This window comes from Castanea sativa, chromosome 5 (assembly GCF_040712315.1).
Source record: "Castanea sativa cultivar Marrone di Chiusa Pesio chromosome 5, ASM4071231v1".
Lineage (NCBI taxonomy): Eukaryota > Viridiplantae > Streptophyta > Magnoliopsida > Fagales > Fagaceae > Castanea > Castanea sativa.
In genome coordinates, this window is record NC_134017.1 from 8,170,718 (window position 1) to 8,189,601 (window position 18,884).

Genomic DNA, 18,884 nt, shown 5'->3' on the forward strand with positions numbered 1-18,884 from the left:
TCAATTTTCCCTCGCTAACGAGCTACTCTAAGTGGTTCCAAAGAGTTTGACAATTCTCGGTGGTATGACCCACATCCTAATGGTACTGGCAAAAAAGGTTCTGATTCTGTTTCGTAAGGTCCCCCGCCATCTTACGGGGCCATTTGAAGTAGGGTTCCTTACGGACTTTCTCCAGCAGTTGGTGCACTGGTTCTCGAAATATAGTATTAACTACTTGAGGAGTGACTGGACCAGATTGCCAAAAGTAATCTCTCATCGGCTTATTGTTATGGTACATGTCCGACCTGAAATCTCTTCTCTCCTGCGGGATAACCTTCGCCTTACCCTTACCTTGTTGTTGATCTTCCTCAATCCTTTTTGTACTCGTCAATATGGTCCATAAGGCGATGTACGCTCCGTACGGGCTTCTTAGTCAAGGATTTCCTTAAATCATGATCAGTGGGAAGGCCCACTTTGAAAGTATTAATCGCCACTTCGTCAAAATCTCTATCGATCTCATTAAACATCTTCCAATACCTGTCAGAGTATGCTTTCAATGTCTCACCCTCCCTCATGGCCATAGATAATAGCGAGTCTAACGGTCGAGGAACTCTACTGCATGTAATAAATTGAGATGCGAATGTCCTAGTAAGTTCCATGAACGAATCGATAGACCCCGACTTTAGTCTGTTAAACCATCTCATAGCAACAGGCCCCAGGCTAGAAGGGAAGACTTTGCACATCAAGGTTTCGTTTTAAGAATGCACCGCCATCCTCTGATTAAAGTGGCTCACATGTTCCACCGGGTCTGTCCTGCCATTATAAATGGTGAATGTGGGCTAGGTGAACCGTCTAGGGAGCCTTCCCTTCTCGATCTTGCGTAAGAAGGGCGATTTAGAGAGTTGGTGTAACGCTCGGCTCATAGCATCGTTCCCCAAGCCCCTAGAGGGAAGCTTCCTATGCTTATGACCTGGTAGGTCATCCCCTTGGTAAGAGAAGGTTTTGCTAGGGGGAGTCTTAGACCTTGGATTGTAACTGCTTCCCCGAGACCCCCCTGAAGAAGGACTGGCTAGAGGTAAAACCCGCCTTCGTCTGACATGGCGCAGCTTTCTCTTAAGGTGGTCAATCTCCCTTTGCATGGCCTTGGCATCATCCTCATGGGTGGCACTGCTTCCACCATGCGTATGACTCGCGCCAGGATATACGGTATGCACACTTCCCTCTCGATCCCTTCGACGCTCAAGAAGCTCAAAAAGATCTTCGCGCTGGGATCCTTGAGATTGCGCATGATGCGAACCTAAGCCTGCCATGATGTTCCAATTCCTTCCACGCTAGATTCCCCACAGACGGCGCCAATTGTAAGTGCACAATTTGTACCTGGACCCAAAAACAAGTGTTGGGCTCAAGCCCAATGAGCCTTATACAATGAAATTTGTAGAGTATGGATTTGAAACCTAGGTTTAGGATGTTGGAAGTTTGATCAACAGGCTAGAATGCCGCAATCTATGCAAAGGACAAATGAATATGACAAAGAAACCTCCTCGGACGTAAGCCGAGGACAATTTGTATAATACTTCTCTTTCTATGCCAAAGATTACAGTTCTTAGTTCTTTTTCAGCTAACCCGTCGGTCCCCCCTTCTTTCCTCTCTCGTCTTTTTATATACTTCTTCTTCTTCCCTGTTTCATCCACATGTCACACAAATCTTCCCCTTAGATACTTGTCCCATCCACCACCTTCTTGAAATCTTCAAATAATAGCAGGAAGGTTGAATTCTACTGTTCAGAGGTCATTTCCCCATTAATGCGACCGGGGAGGTAGATGCAGGGCCTTTAATGTGGTGGTAGCAGCTTTTTCCTCAGATATTTCTCACACGTTCTTGCTTCTAAAGGGTGCTTGGATCACACTTTTACCAACCAGTTCTTCCAGAATTCTGCCTCCAATCCGTTTAGCAAGTCCCAGGGCCATTGCTGTGCTTGTCCGAGGATATACTCCTCCTCAGGTAACTTCTCGGACCACTATAGTGCGGACTGACCTGTGGGCATATGGACTCTAACCAAACAGACTTGTATTAACCAATCAGGCCCAAAGCCCAAACGTTTGTTCGAACATTCTTATCTTCCACAATTGTTATATTACTTTTATTATAGATTGATTATAATATACCATCTTTATCGCCTCTTCAAGAATATTTATAACTCAACTCGTAGTTTTTTGTATATTCAACAGAATTGTTTAGGATTAAAAGATAAAAACACAAGAAAAAGGGAATAGTGTGAAAAGTTAAGTGATATTATTAGTGTCAATAGATGTAATTCATTTTTTATGTAATAATTTTATTAGAAACTAGAAAAGCATTGAGTACACAGTTGAGACTTAGAGCATTAGTATTGGTGTAAGCATTTTGCTAAAATGTTCAATTTATCATCAAAATATAGCAAAAGTGGATTGTATCAGTTGAAGCAAAGCTAAATTTTTTGACTTTTGAGCTATAGAGCACAACCAAAGATGGCTGTGTACGGTAGCTAATTAAGATGATAAAAAAATTATTAAAATTTTATTTTATTGTATTGGTAGTGGTGGTGGTGGTGGTGGTTGTTTATTATAATAGATATATTATTTTATTGTGTTAAATATTAAAGTAAAACCATTGATGTTAGGTGTTTTGTAAAGTGAAGTGGTAAAATAAATAAAGTACATAGTACCAAATTGCTAAATTTTTTGGCACCACAAATACTAATACTCTTATGGACATTATACTGATGTTGTCACCCTTTCAAATAGAGTTTTCTTAAAAAATCCGCTTTGGACTCTAGAATTGTCCTCTGAAACTCGTAAAGCTTATTGCATCTTCATATGCACCACAGTAAGTAGTGAAGGATAGCCCTCCATATTTGGACTATTCCGATGTCAAAGATAGCAAAATCCATATTCCACAATTTTCTTTCAACATGACAATGCAACATCAAGTGATTAGTGATCAACTGTCTCTCTCCACTTCCCTTCCACATACAACACCAATTCTCACCAATACAGTGTTTCTCTTCCTCAAATTTTAGTAGAATTGTAAATTTCTTGAAACGTAAACAATAGAGTTTTAAATAATTAAAATTATCGTATCAATTAATAAGATAAATAGAATTTTAGTTGGAGTATAATTTTTAATTTCTTCAAACTTAGTTCATAGAGCTTTAACTAAATAAAACTATCCTGGCCAAGATAAACGGCCAAAATGGCCAAATACCACCATTTTCAGAAATTTGTAGCAAAAAAACACTGTTTTGGAACTAAGTAGGGAAATACCACTTTTCTAGAACTCGAGTTTCAAAAACTTGAGTTCCTCATTAGTTCCGCCACCGTGGTACAACTGAGCTGGAATTTGTGCAATTAAAAAAAAAATGATGTACTCGAGCTTGGTAAACTCGAGTTCCATGCAACATAGTACTCGAGTATACCAGACTCGAGTACCTATTATAAAAATATTTATGTTTGTTTATTTCTATGGTACTCGAGCTTACTAGGCTCGAGTACCTTCTATGGAACTCAAGTTTAGTAAACTCGAGTTCCTTATAGCTTTTTTTTTTGGGGATAATCGACCAATAAACATAAACATAAACATAACAATAAGTAGCTTTTTATGTTTTTATTTATTTAAATAGAAGCATTGTAAAATATAGAGATTTTAATTTCAAAATATGAATTAATTTTTACATAAATTAAAATTGTTCATTATTTTCTCATAAAAATTGTTCACTATTTTCTGCATAAACTATTTCTAGCATTCTGCATAAAGTTATTTTCTGTTCAGCATTATTTAAAAAATTGTTTACTCTCTTTTCTGTGTAAATTATTCTCTGTTCATTATTTAAAAAATTGTTCATTGTTTTCTCATAAAACACCTAGTGAAATCGCGTTTTCTAAATTTAAACGCCAAATTTGAATGCTTTTTCATGTTTGAATTTCACAATAATCGAATCTATTTTTTTGCATTGATAAAATCTATTTCTACATTAATAAAATTTGCTCTCTGCACATCATGTTTACTGTATATTCGAATCTGCTTACTACATTCATAAAATCTGTTTTCTGCATTAATTAAAACTGTTCATTGTTTTCTTATAAAAATTGTTCATTATTTTCTGTATAAACTATTTCTACGATTTTGCATAAAATTATTTTATGTTCAGCATTATTTAAAAAATCGTTCACTCTCTTTTCTGCGTAAATTATTCTCTGTTTACTGCATAAATTGTTCACTGTCACATAGATAGAATCATGGTAGAATTTGTAAAGTTTTTGAATTCCAGTCACCCTGATCATCATGGCTACTCTTATACCACTACTTAGCAAGAGCACAAAGGTGTATAAAATAAAGTTTGTTTTATTATATATGCTTTAAATTTTAAAGATGATTTTCTTATAAAACATTTTAAAAGGACTTTACAAAAGGACGTTGACAGAAAGGCTTTGGAATTACATCTTGTTAACACCAGTGCATTTATTGAAGCATCTGGTTGTCAACTCCCTGGCAAGGAGGTTGGAGATTCAAACTCCACAAAGACAGAATTATAGTCTCCTAAAAGCTATTTTATGGGAATAAGCTTTTCAAAACTCCACCCTAAGATTCAGCAAAAAACAAGACTTGCCATCAGAACCTTACCCCCTGAAATCCCACAGAATATACTAAACCCATAAAGCCATAACAAGTTCTTATGATAGATGGATGTACATTTTCAAAGTATTAGTCTCTACAGCATTTATTAGAACAAAAGACATGACAGACAACATATGGCTATCTCATAAAGCTATATGGTATGAAAGTTTTAGAGAAGCAAATAGAGTTTATGAAGGAATAGGAGACAGATACAATCCCTATCTGGGATTACTTATCAATACGAAGACAGAAGATCTAGTAATTCGTGATACTTTATGGTTATCTGAAATTCTAGAAGCATGATTTATTAGCAAATTAAGCATAACTTCTGGAATTCAGATTAGTTTATTTCCCAAAGTCATCCAAGAAATAGCCGCACAAATTGGAGGACTTAATTATTTGCAAGATCACTATCTGAAGTACTCTTCCAGCTTAGGACAGTAGTTATTATATGGAAGCTTGGCCAACACACATTTTGGTTCTTATTCATGATTGGAGTTGTATCCTTGAATACAACTTGTATACAGGAGACACTTATTTACCACTTAATGATCTAGATGCTCTGGCTCAAGAATGGTTTAATTTCATGAGTAATAAGATTTATGAGATACAGAAAGAATTAGACAGAGGCTTCTACTTATATAGTTACACAAACAGGATAGCCGTATATGGTCCAATACCTTCAGCAAGGAGGCTATTTGGGAAAAGAAAGATTGTTAAGGATCCTAGAATGATACAGATTGAAAGACAAACAAATAGATCACTATTCACTGGTGACAAATCATTATTTCTCTGGCAACAGATCACTATTCACCAGCATGTGTGAATAGCTTCCAGACAAATCAAGACAATCCAGACAGATACAGACAGATGTTCAAAAGTTACTACTGTTACTAGCATGCGTAAAAAGAGATCTGATAGATTCCTGAAATTTGAAAGATACCCAGACAGGCGCAGATAGACTATTAATCATCAGTACTAATTTCCATACCACCGACAGATTAACTTGAGTTAAATTTACCTACTCAGGTTACTTTACCGTGGTTCATTTCACCTATAAAAGAGACGAACTATGAAGACTGAAGACAAGTTTCTAAGTTCCAAGTTTTAGAAAGCCTTTTGTAATAGTCTTCCCTCTCCCTCAGAAAGACTCTTGTACTCTCCCCCCCTCTTGTAATCTTGTAATCTTTCTCTTCAGACAGTTTTATTTTCAAGCTTGTATCAAAGACAACAATTTGGTTTCAAGTTTATCAAAGATTGAAGTTTTTATTCAAGTAAGATTTTACTAGTTTCTGTTTTCATATTCCATACTTCATTTTAACCTTATTTTGAATATATCTATTTTTCTATTTACTCTCTTCATTATCTATTTTATCATTGTTTATGCTTCCATATTACTGATGTGCTCTCTCCTGGGTAGTCATTGGTATTAGAGCATCCGGATCATAAAACACCTAATGAACAATGAATAATTTGTGCAAAAAAAACAATGAACAATTTTTCAAATAATGCTGAACAAAAAATAATTTTATACAAAATGCTAAAAATAGTTTATGTAGAAAATAGTTAGCAATTTTTATGAGAAAATAGTAAACAGTTTTAATTAATGCAAAAAACAGATTTTATGAATGTAGTAAGAAAATTTGAATATACAGTAAACATGATGTAGCACCAACTATGGCATGAATAGTTTTTTGAAGACACGTCACCAGCCCGCTGCTGTAGCACCAACTGTAGTCATACGAACCACATGCCCAACAACGCCACTGTTTCACACGTGCCGCTTAATAGCTCGGCATGATTTCACACATTGTCCAGTCATATCATCCATATTCACGTGAATACTTAAATATATGAATAATCGTACCCTGGTGCCAGGGACATAGCACTGTGTCAATTAAATATGATGCTCTGTTCAAGAACACTGCAACTACCGCCCACATCTTCAAATCTCACTGTGACATTGGGAACATTTAAAATCCTGTTCATGTAGTGTTTTTCCAACCTGTGACAAGCCCTAATAACTGAAATTATAATGCTTGGAACATGAAATGAGGTTATAAATGTACCACAATAATGATCTTATTTCTACCCCACTAACTCCATAAATTGACTAAGTTATAAGTCGCAGCGCCTTAACATCAAATCGTACAATGCAAAATAAGTTTGGATCTACTTCAACAAATGGATTATCACAACTTCCAGCAAATCAACAACTACAGACATACACAGACCACTATGGAGGGAAATGGGTTGGAAAGAAGAGAGATTTCCTTAATATGCCAATATACACATACGAGAGTCTTGGAAGCGTCGAGCACATCATGGTCAGCAAACCTACAAAACTAAGTACAGATACCACCGCAATAGAGTTCACCGTGGCAAAACCACCATGGTCAACCCTATACGAGAAAATGTGTGAGTTGGAGGTGTATTGTCGATGACATGGGTTACTAGTTCCCAAGGCACGCTCAGCCGAGTTACCTAGAAATGAACCTGCCAACATACTTGCTCATCTTGAACAAGAGAACAATCAAATGCAAAGGCGATTAGTCCGTTTTCAAGCAATCCAAAAAGCTAGGAAGCATCTAAAGGAGAAGGCGCAAGAGCGAGCCATCAAGTCTATTAATGAAGTTACTGCGTTAGATGCTGAAAGATATATTCTAGATTTCTCAGATTCAAGTAATGATGATTTCCAAAAATTTCTACCTACGAACATTAGACGTTGTTGTTAATATCCACCATTGCTACACTGATGTTCACAGTGCTGCATGTGCTGCTCAACGATTTGGTACGTTCTATGATTTTCCATTGAGTTCACACGATTTTGTTCATTCAACAATTTCGAATTTTTCAACAAATTTGGATGATCAATACATTAGTACATAGTTTTCCATTTAATTTTCACGATTTTGTACATTTAACGAATCCAAACTTTTCAACAAATTCAGACTATTTGTACATCTAATTTACCTAATTTTATTTTGTACTTTCAAGATTTTATACATTCAACGAATAAATTTTGTTTTTTACAAATTCGAACGATCTGTACATCTAATGTACACAATTTTCTCTTGAATTTTCACGATTTTGTACTTTCAACGAAATTTGATAGGCCAAAAACGTATTGACCCCTAGTAATTAATTAATTGATTAATTAGCCAAGTTTATTAATTGATCAAATTAACATGCAAAGCGCGTGGTAGCACAAACAAATCACCAATTAGACTAAGTGCAGTGGAAATTAAATTGACACGGTGATTTTTTTTCGAATGGGGAAAACTAACACGGCAAAAACCTCACGGGTGATTTTAAGGTCACCACTCCCAAGAAAACAGTGAACAATTTTTATGAAAAAACAATGAACAATTTTAATTGATGCAAAAAATAGATTTTATGAATGCAGTAAGCAGATTCGAATATATAGTAAACATGAGTGCAGCGAGCAAATTTTATTAATGTGGCAATAGATTTTATCAATGCAAAAAGACAAATTCGATTATTGTGAAATTTAAGCATGAAAAAGCATTCAAATTTGACGTTTAAATTTAGAAAACACGATTTCAGTAGTTGTTTTATGAGAAAACAGTGAACAATTTTTTAAATAGTGAACATAAATATTTACGCAGAAAAGAGAGTGAACAATTTTTTAAATAATGCTGAACAATAAATAATTTTATGCAAAATCATAGAAATAGTTTTTGCAGAAAATAGTGAACAATTTTTATGAGAAAACAATGAACAGTTTTAATTAATGTAGAAAATAGATTTTATGAATGTAGTAAGCATATTCGAATATACAGTAAACATGATTTGCAGAGAGAAAATTTTATTAATGTAGAAATAGATTTTATCAATGTAGAAAAACAAATTCGACTATTGTGAAATTTAAGCATGAAAAAGCATTCAGATTTGGCGTTTTAATTTATAAAACACGATTTCAGTAGGTGTTTTATGAGAAAACAATGAACAGAGCAAAATTATGCAGAAAAGAGAGAATAATTTTTTAAATAATGCTGAACAGAAAATAATTTTAAACAAAATCGTAGAAATAATTTATGCAGAAAACATTGAACAATTTTTATGAGAAAACAATGAACAATTTTAATTAATGCAGAAAATAGATTTTATGAATGTAGTAAGCATATTCGAATATACAGTAAATATGATGTGCAGAGAGCAAATTTTATTAATGTAGAAATAGATTTTTATCAATGCAGAAAAATAGATTCGATTATTGTGAAATTCAAACATGAAAAAACATTCAGATTTGTCGTTTAAATTTAGAAAACACAATTTTACTAAGTGTTTTATGAGAAAATAGTGAACAATTCTTTAAATAGTGAACAGAGAATAATTTATGCAGAAAAGAGAGTGAACAATTTTTTTAATAATGCTGAACATAAAATAATTTTATGCAAAATGCTAGAAATAGTTTATGCAGAAAACAGTGAACAATTTTTATGAGAAAACAATGAAAAATTTTAATTAATGTAGAAATTAATTCATATTTTGAATATTTTACAATGCTTCTATTTAAATAAATAAAAACATAAAAAAGCTACTTATTGTTATGCTTATGTTTATGTTGATGAGGAACTCGAGTTTCTGAAACTCGAGTACCATTTGGAACTCGAGTTTCTGAAACTCGAGTTCTAGAAAAGTGGTATTTCCCTATTTAGTTTTGAAACAGAGTTTTTTTACTACAATTTGCTACAAATGGTGGTAATTGGCCATTTAGGCCAAGACTCCGTTTATGATAAATAGGAGTACTAAATCCCAATTTGCTGCATACAAACGTTAGAGCAAAAAGCCTGAATGCTAAAAAGGACAGATTGAATTAACTGAAGTTTACCAGCAAAGCTCAGAACTTTGGAAGTCCATGAAGCAATTCTAGCAGTAATTTTATCTATTGACGGAATAATATCTTATAGCAGGTTATGCAACACTATTAAATTTATATATATTGCTACAGTATAATCTACACTTATATAGTATAAGTTTAATAGCTTTAGTATAGGATTGACTGATGGTATATCCCATCCCATTCTTCATCTCGTCTCATTCGAATTCCTTGGGACAAGCACATTTGAAACCTCCAAAAAGGTTTTGACAAATTGCTTGCAGGGGTTCAGAGATAAACACTTGTTTATATTTGCACATATTGCAAATACAAAATATCAGAATGTATCAATACTGTTGATGCAACACAATAAAATCTCTACACAATTGGACTAAGGAAAAATTACAACATTAGAATGTATGAATGTGTTGCAACTATCACCTTGTTATGAGCATACTTAAGGGTAATTTGATTGCTACACAAGACAGAATGAAATTACAAGCTGATAAGCACAGACAATAAAGGCATTTTGAGGAGGGAGACTGGGTTTTCTTAAGGCCACTACCCTTCAAACAGAAATCCCTTAGACTAAAGCAAGTTGGAAAATTTTTATGCAAAAAATTGTGAACAATTTTTATGAGAAAATAATGAACAGTTTTAATTAATGTAGAAATTAATTCATAATTTGAAATTAAAATCTCTATATTTTACAATGCTTCTATTTAAATAAATAAAAACATAAAAAAGCTACTTCTTGTTATGCTTATGTTTATGTTTATTTGTCGATTATCCCCAAAAAAAAAGTTATAAGGAACTCGAGTTTCCTAAACTCCAGTTCCTCATATACTCGAGTATTGTGTTGCATGGAACTCGAGTTTACCAAGCTCGAGTACCACATTATTTTTGGCGGAACTGATGAGGAACTTGAGTTTCCTAAACTCGAGTATCATTTGGAACTCGAGTTTTTGAAACTCAAGTTCTAGAAAAGTGGTATTTTCCTATTTAGTTCCGAAACAGTTTTTTTTTGCTACAAATTTCTAAAAACGGTGGTATTTAGCCATTTTGGCCCCAGATAAACTAATTTAATAATTCAAGAAAGTTTAACCCTAATAAATTAATAGAATTTTAGTTGAAGTAGGATTTTTAATTCATTGAAACCAAGGTAATAGAGTTTTAATAAATTACATTATTCTAATAATTAATGAAAGTGTACCTATCGCAGAGAAGATAGCTATTTGATGCAAACACAACTTCTAAGACCCAACTTATACATTTCAAAGAGAGATTGTAAAATAATTATTGTACACGACTAAACCAAGAAACTGTTTTAAAAATACTCTTCTATCCACCCCTTTATTACTAAGAAGATAAGATAAGATAAGATTAGTTTTAGTCTAGCTTATATAAACTAGATTCTATATAAGTCTTTCTGAAAAAACTGATTATATGTACGTGAAAGCGCTAAACCCACAATAATTTTTTTCAAAGTTTTCTCATGGATACCCTACTAGAAAGTCTCAAAGTCGAAATTCTCCATAGACTCCCTCTTCAATCCTTGGCTCTATGCAAGTGCATCTCCTAGCACTGGCTCACTCTAATAACCTCTACGCCTAGAGTTTTCGCGGCTCGTCACCACAACGAGTTGCCAGTGACACTTCTTTTTCAGTACCCTGATAGCCAACTCAGCAAAAAAATCTATGTAATCAAGGAAAAATTCAAGTACAGTGAATTCAATACTAGTACTATCGGAGAATTAATCTGTTGATGTAGTAGCTTCGTGCAAAGACTTGTTGTTGTGCCTCGGTAGAGTTTCTTCTAATAATTACTACATCGTAAACTGTATTACCATGCAGTGGCTGAAACTCCCTCCTGTTCGTGAAGCACCTCGAAAGCTCCATGTTGGGTTGGTTTGTGATTCTGGTTATAATAACCATGATAGAATGGACAGTTGGTACAGAGTGGTACGTCTAATTCTTGATCTTCATAATAATATGATAGTGAAAATCTTCTCATCTGATACAGGTGAATGGTGTGAGGTACGGATGTCATCACGTCCAGAACAACAACCTTTTGATTTGGAGAGAGCAGCTGTGGATATAAGTGGCCACGAAAGACTGCTTTTGAGGAGTACTGGTGGTGTAGTTGCATTTGGTAGAATGATTTTCTGGCAGAGTTCAAAGTGGAGCATTTTTGGGTTTGATCCAAACAATTGTGAGTGTTATTTCATTAATCTAGGAATAGGCCTTGATGAAATAGTGGATTGCATGGGAGTGTGTAATGGATGCCTGAGAATCTGCATGGTTTTACGATTCTTTGATCATCTAGAGCTAACTGTGTTGGAGTTGAAGGATTATAAGGAAGGCAGCATGTGGCGTTCGGAGCACATGGTTGAGTTCCAGGATATGGATTCAAGCAACACTTGGCTGAGAGAGATTGTGAAGAAGAAAGATTTGTTGGATTATGGATTATGGATTATGGATCATGATCCTAGAGATGGGGATGTTGTGTATTTGGAAATCAAACAGCAGTTGATAATGTGCAACATGAAGAAGAAAAGGCTAAAACTGATCCATGATATCGCTGATGATTGCTTTAATAAGTTGGGCAGTGTCTACACCTTTGTGCTCTCATGGTGCCCAGCTCCAATTCCTTCTCTCCCACAAAATATTACTATGAAAGAGAGAAAAGTATAAAGGGCAGTGTTTATGTGCATACATAAACACACCGCCTATTATAACTGAACATTTATTAAGTTTGAAATCATGGTTTAAAGTCATGTTTTCAGGGACGAGTCATGACTTGGAATTAAGGGTGGTGCCCCTGCTGTCGGTTGTGTGATTGTTGTGGTGGCTTTGGCTTTTATGTGTGTAATCTGTAGAGAGTGTGTTTTTTTTTTTTTTTTTTTGGTAAAGACAAAATTATTTTATTTAAAATTTTTAAGGGTCAAATTATTTGTTTTGGTTAAAATTGATTGATTAGTTTTAATTTTTTTAAGCTTTGCTATTGATAATTTTTCTTATTAGACTTATTTTTAGGATTTTTATACTTTGTCCTAGATTTTTGATCTATACAATTTTTATGGCCTTTAAAAGAAGGAAAATACAAGATTTACAAACTTTTTACAAATTGTTATTGTGCTAAGTGGTTATTAGTAAGTAAAAATGTAATATAAGTGGTAGATCCAAATACAAACTAGTAAAAATTTACTACTTCAATAATTTGTAATGTTGTTAAATTTTTTGTAACTATAACATTTCTCTTATAATGATTAATAATATTATTAAGGGGTCAAAACGTAAGCTAAAATGAGTACCTACATATGTACTTCTATTCTTTGAAAATAAAAAATTAGGGGGGTAATTCAACCACAAATGGCTCCGTCCATGTTTTCAGTTATAATTGGTTGCATGTGCAATAGGTTTTACCAAAGTATAATTGTAACAGACCCGTTGAGGTTGGAATGGATCTATTATTGCTGAATGATTTTTTATTTTTCTTCTTATTCTTTTTTTTTTAATAAATTTTTTTATAAGTATTAAAAAGCTTTTCTAATGACCGAACAGACCTTCATGCAAACCCTTTTTCGCTGTTCTACTTCTATCATCTATGTGCCGGCGTGGCTAGGATTATAATCTTATATATCCAAGTTTTCTATGCTGACGATTTATATGAAAAATCTTTTGCCTTGTATATATTAAGGGTTGTGTTATCGGGCACCATAAGGTGCCCTTAACAATACACTTTTTAGGTAACTTTTTCAATTTTTGGTAGTTTTTCAGTTTTTGACAATTTTTTTATTATCTCTTTTGACAATTTTTTCCTTTTTTTAAGTGAAACACAAAAAATGAAACCTTAACAAATACCGCCCAGTGCTTGTTAACATTTGTCATATATTAATTAACTTTGGGTTTTACTAATATTAATAAACTATTTTAAGAAACTTGTTATGAAAAAATGAAAAAGGTTACTAACTTTTTTTACAATTTTTTCAATTCTCTATAAAATATTTTCAAAACTTAACTTTTTTTTACAATTTATTAGGACCTGGGGGTTTGTGGGTGCTGGCTCATGACCCCAGTACTTGATGATCTGCAACATGCAGAGTTACACTCTAGAAGTGATCTGTACAGTTTCTGACATGAACTTTTATCTGTGTGGCAGTGTCTACACCTTTGTGTACCATGGTGGCCAACTCCTATTCCTTTTCTCCCAGAAACAGAGAATAAAAGTGTTGGAACAAAAATCCTCTCCATCAAATGCAGTATATGTAATGTGTTTAATTAGTTTTTCCTTTAATATATGCTTAGGTTGTTTTACATGAAAAATAATGAAACAGGCCAAAGAAAGCGGAGTTTTGCTACTAATTGTTACACTTTTTATTTAATTTCACAGACACTAGCTAGTTTTCTAGGGAATGATCTGTCTTTTGTGATTTGCTTGCTGAACTGATAGCCTTTGTGCATCTCTCTTTTTATAAAGAGAGTTTTGGGCTCAGTCTGTTAAGTAGCATAGGATTATGGATTATTTTATTGTTTGAAGTTTGACCAATTGAAAAAACAGTGTATGAACTATGTCCAATTAATGTTGGCATTGATGCTGGTTCTGTTGTTATTGCTAATTTGAGATATAATAATATATTTTTATTGTTATTTTAAAAAAAAATTTCTCTATCTGTTTCATCGATAATTGGAATTTAGTTTGAAAAACTAGTGATTTCTCTTTTGTTGAATGCTGTTATGATATGTGGCTTTTATTCTTTAGGTTGAGAACCATATGGGTTATGTACTATTAGCAGTGGTTACTTTTATTGATTATGATGTGAAATTTGACATCTCTATTCATAAAGTTGCAAATACAGATCTGGGCTTCTATTAATGTTGGATTAGTTTATGTTATACTGGGAATGATTTGAAGGACCCAAGTTGAGTGTGATTAGTATTAGTCTGTTTAGTGAGCAAGAAAAGTTAGGTACTATTGTGATCATTTGTACAATCTGTAATGTGGGGCATGTAGAAAATATATAGTGCTGATGGCATCAGTCTGACGTAGGTATTGTAAATTAAGTTCTTTAATTATATTCAAACACATAATTACATTAAATTTATTTCTCATAAAAAGATAAAACTGCAATACAGCTGTGTTTGAATTTAATTTGAGAACCTAATATACTACACCTAAAGAATTATAGCTAAGTTTATTGGGCTACATGGAGTTTGGTTTGTTTTTAGTTCAAGGGTATTTATTTATCACTTTAGATTTAGGGTTTGCTAATGTAATGAGAAACTATATTGCATGCCTCTGTAAAATCTCTCTTAACACAATAAAATCCCTACAACTAATATTAGAGCTTGGTTTGGGTGGGAACGATGGCTGGAAATGAAGAAAAGGCGTTAGAAATCGAAGAGTTTGACTACACAGATTTTGGATTTTGGATAATGAGTCCGTTTGGATAGAACTTATTGCTGAAAACTGAAAACTGAAAACACTGTAGCAAAATAATTTTTTAATGTGTAAAAAAATACTGTTCACTCGTTTTTTACTGTTTATATGTCTTGGTGCACTGTTCATGTCCCATGAACAGTGCACCAAGCGCTGGTCTTTAAAAAAAAAAAAAAAAAACGCAGACGCATGAAGGAAAACGGGGATCCAAACGGGCAAAATGTAGATTGAGAATTATATATCTAGGAAGAAATTACATCTACCACTTTAGGTAGGAGAGCTTCCAAATGATATGGAAGATACTAATTGACAACTTCTTAATAGACAGGTTTGCGGGTTATTTGATTTACCCTGTCAAGATCAACACAATATTGTGAAGGTGAAAACCACATCAAATGCACCTTGTTACTTACTGACGGCTCTTCATGCAGACCAGACAAAGGTGCATCTGATGTGGTCTGAAGAGCTGTCGGTAAACAACCAAGGTGCATCTAATGTGGTCTTCTCCTTCACAATGTTGTGTGTAGCTGTTCTTGACAGGGTTAATTGAATAACCCCCGAAACATGTCTATCAAGAACCTGCCAATATGCATCTTCCATATCATCTGGTCGCTCCCCCAGACGTGGTAGATGTGATTTCTTCTCATACAAATAATCTTTAATCTGCATTCTCCAAAATCCAAAATTTGTGCCGTCAAACGTTTTAATTCCTAAGTCCTTTCCTTCATCTTCTGCCATCGCCTTCCACTCAAACCAAGCTCTAATACTAGTTGTTAGGAATTTACTAACATTCCTAGATTTGTGAAAGACGAAAAATAGAAGAAAAATAGCACAAAGACAATTACATGATACAAGATTTACATGATTTGTTAATTTGCCTATATCCACAGAGTTGTAATAATTTTACTATGTCAAAGAGATTTTATAGAGGCATGTGGTACAGTTTCTCAATACATTAGCAAATCTTAATTCTAAAGTGAAAAATAAATACCCAAACAATGGGTCCAGGGTGGGCCAAAAAAACAAACCTGCTGCACATAGCCCAACAAAGTTTTGCCTTTGTTTTATTCATTATGGTCTTCAAACTTGTCTAGTATGAGTTGTTTCAATAGATTGTATAATAGTACCACCTGCCTCTATATGTTTGATCCTTCACTCTGCTTTGTAATGGATGCTTAATCTATATTTAGTTGAGCATGTTTACCTGGTTGAGCTATTTTATTTTGTAATCATAGCTAGCAAACACCATTATATACACTGTCCTTTTTTTTTTTGGGTAATTCAGTGAATATTATTGAACACAACAATTAAAAAAGGAGTCAAAGACTCAAACCAGATACAAGGACAGCCCAGGCTAAAGGCCTCTGCACCAAAGTTAAACAAAGAGCATTGCACTTTGTTTCCTAGACAAAACTAGAATAGAAACAAAACACCAACACCAAGAACACTTAAGCAGCAGCTAAACAACTAATAAAACTAAGAACATAGCATCACTGTGATGCCATCACAGCAGGATCTAGTCCCCAATTTTTGCAAATATTGGAGTTCATTGCAGAATACTGGAGGTTTGCTTTGAAATCCAATCGAGCACTAACATTTCTTCTAATGCTTTTCAAACTTTGCTCTTCACACCAGACTGTGCTAGCATGCATAATGGCATTCCTTTGGAGCCATGTATGGTAGAGGGAAGACCACCAAGCCAATTTACACACACACTCTTAAAACTTTTGCCTTTTAGGTGAGCAAACCCAATGCTACCAGTTCATCCCATTCAAATTCAGGATCTGATACAAGGAAGAAATTCATAACACTCTCCCAAATTCTTTTAGCAAATGGGGGCACCCAAAGAATAAGTGGTTCCTATCTTCGAGACAGTTTCTGCAGAAAATACAGGCAAGCTCTAGTATAACCCCATTAGCCGACCTGTATTTAGTCAGTAACTTATTATTCAAAGCTAACCAACCTATAAAAGCATGGTTTGGTATGGACAGATTGAGCCAGACCAGATTCCACTATTTCACTACCTGAGATTTGTCCCTAATCTCCTCAAAAGCCGCTGCACACGAGAATTTTCCTGAAGCAGAAGCTAACCATTTGGCTTTATCTTCATCTTTGAGCTCCAATGAGCATAATTGACTATGAAGATTCTTGAGCACAGAATCTAGCTTTTCTTGAAAGCTGCTGTCTGCATCATAGATGATTCTATAGCCATACTTTGGGTATAAGGCTTCGTCTGCGTGCCAATGATCATGCCAAAGAAAAATCCTTATCCCATCAACCCACCTCGAACTGAATAAATCTTCTTGCTACTCATTTTGAGGTTTCTGGAGAGGTGATGTTTTCATTGTGATGCATTCCTTAATCCTTACTGCCCAACATTTACTTATTTTGTATCTGGTTGTTTTAGCCTCTCGAACCCTTTCAGCTTGGGGCCATTCTGGCTCTGAAGGAAGATCTTTGTATGTAATTTTTTTGTGATTTATAAGCTTCCTTGATTAGCAAAAAAAAACTTGTAAATAGTCTTTTTTGATCAAGTAGAGGCTTTATTACCATGTGTATTTTTATTACATTTATACACTTAATTATTTTCTATGCTTTAACCAGCATGCATCCTTATTAATCCTTACTGTGCACGAAATGGCAATCTTTGTGCATATTCCTCCTGTGTAGACCAGTAGACCACAAGGAACAATGATTGTTTCCAAAACTTTCTTAAGTTTGTTGACAACAAGCCATAGTGAATCTGTGATTATTCATGTAACTTTAAGTAATGTTACACAAACTAATAACTTTTTATTAGATGCAAATGATGACAAATCCACCGTTGGATAAAACCTTAACTTAAAACAAATTGCTAAAATAATTTAAAATAGACATTGCAATGCTTTTAAATTTCTCAAAAAAGAAAAATTCTAATAAAATTGGAGAAGTATTTTAAGGGCTTCTTGATATTTTTCTTGATAGAACATTTTGAGACTTGGTAATAGAGTTTTACTTGAAACAAATTATCACTATCATATACTATATAATAAAGTTAAGTTCAACATATTGTGAATTTGTGATTGCATTAAGTAGCTCAACATGCAAAAAAAATAGGTTTTTTTAGCCACCATGCAAATGATCCTTCTATATGTGGGGATATAGTCAAAATCACTAAAGAAGAAGATTGTCAACTTTTTTTTTCTCTTTTCTGGAAGGTCAAGTTTCTTCCGAAGATCTTTCTCAAAAAAAAAAAAAAAGTTTCTTTCGAAGACAATGCTAGCTGCAGAGAGTCATCCTTCCTTGTATTTCATGAACTTGTTCTTGCGCTCATTGTATGTTAGCCAAAAGTTGGTCGAAATCTTAAAAATGGAGTGATGACGAATGGGCAATAGACCATCTATGTTTCCATGCCTGGACAGATTAATTTACATTCAAATATGAGTAATGTTAGATTAAAAAAAAAATTCAATTAACTCAATTGATAACGTTTTTATAGTTGAAATAAGAAATTTGAGATTCGATGTCTACCCATAAAAAAAAAAATTGACAATTGTCTTGGTTTGGTGATATGATAATAATTTTTACAAAAAGAAAAAAGAAATTCTTCTTCACAAATTGAAATTGTAGGTTGTAATTGGTGCAACATTATCACTTTCGAATAAGATTACTATTGACACAAATTTTATTAATGGAAAATTTGTATCTCTAGATATTTATAAAGTATTGCAAGATTAGATTGCAATGAACTTGATCCTATTAGATAAGTCGTTAGCAAATTTTATACATGTATGTAGGCATGAAATTTACACTATTGGAGTACCTAGCTACAAAATTTTATTTTTCCATTACTCAAAAGAAATTTTTATATTTTGGTTAATGAACTTTTTGATACAATAGTATAACAATAGTATATATATATATATATATGCGAAAGTTTTACAAATATATGTTGTATGTTGTAAATATATAAATTCTTGCTCTAGTTACT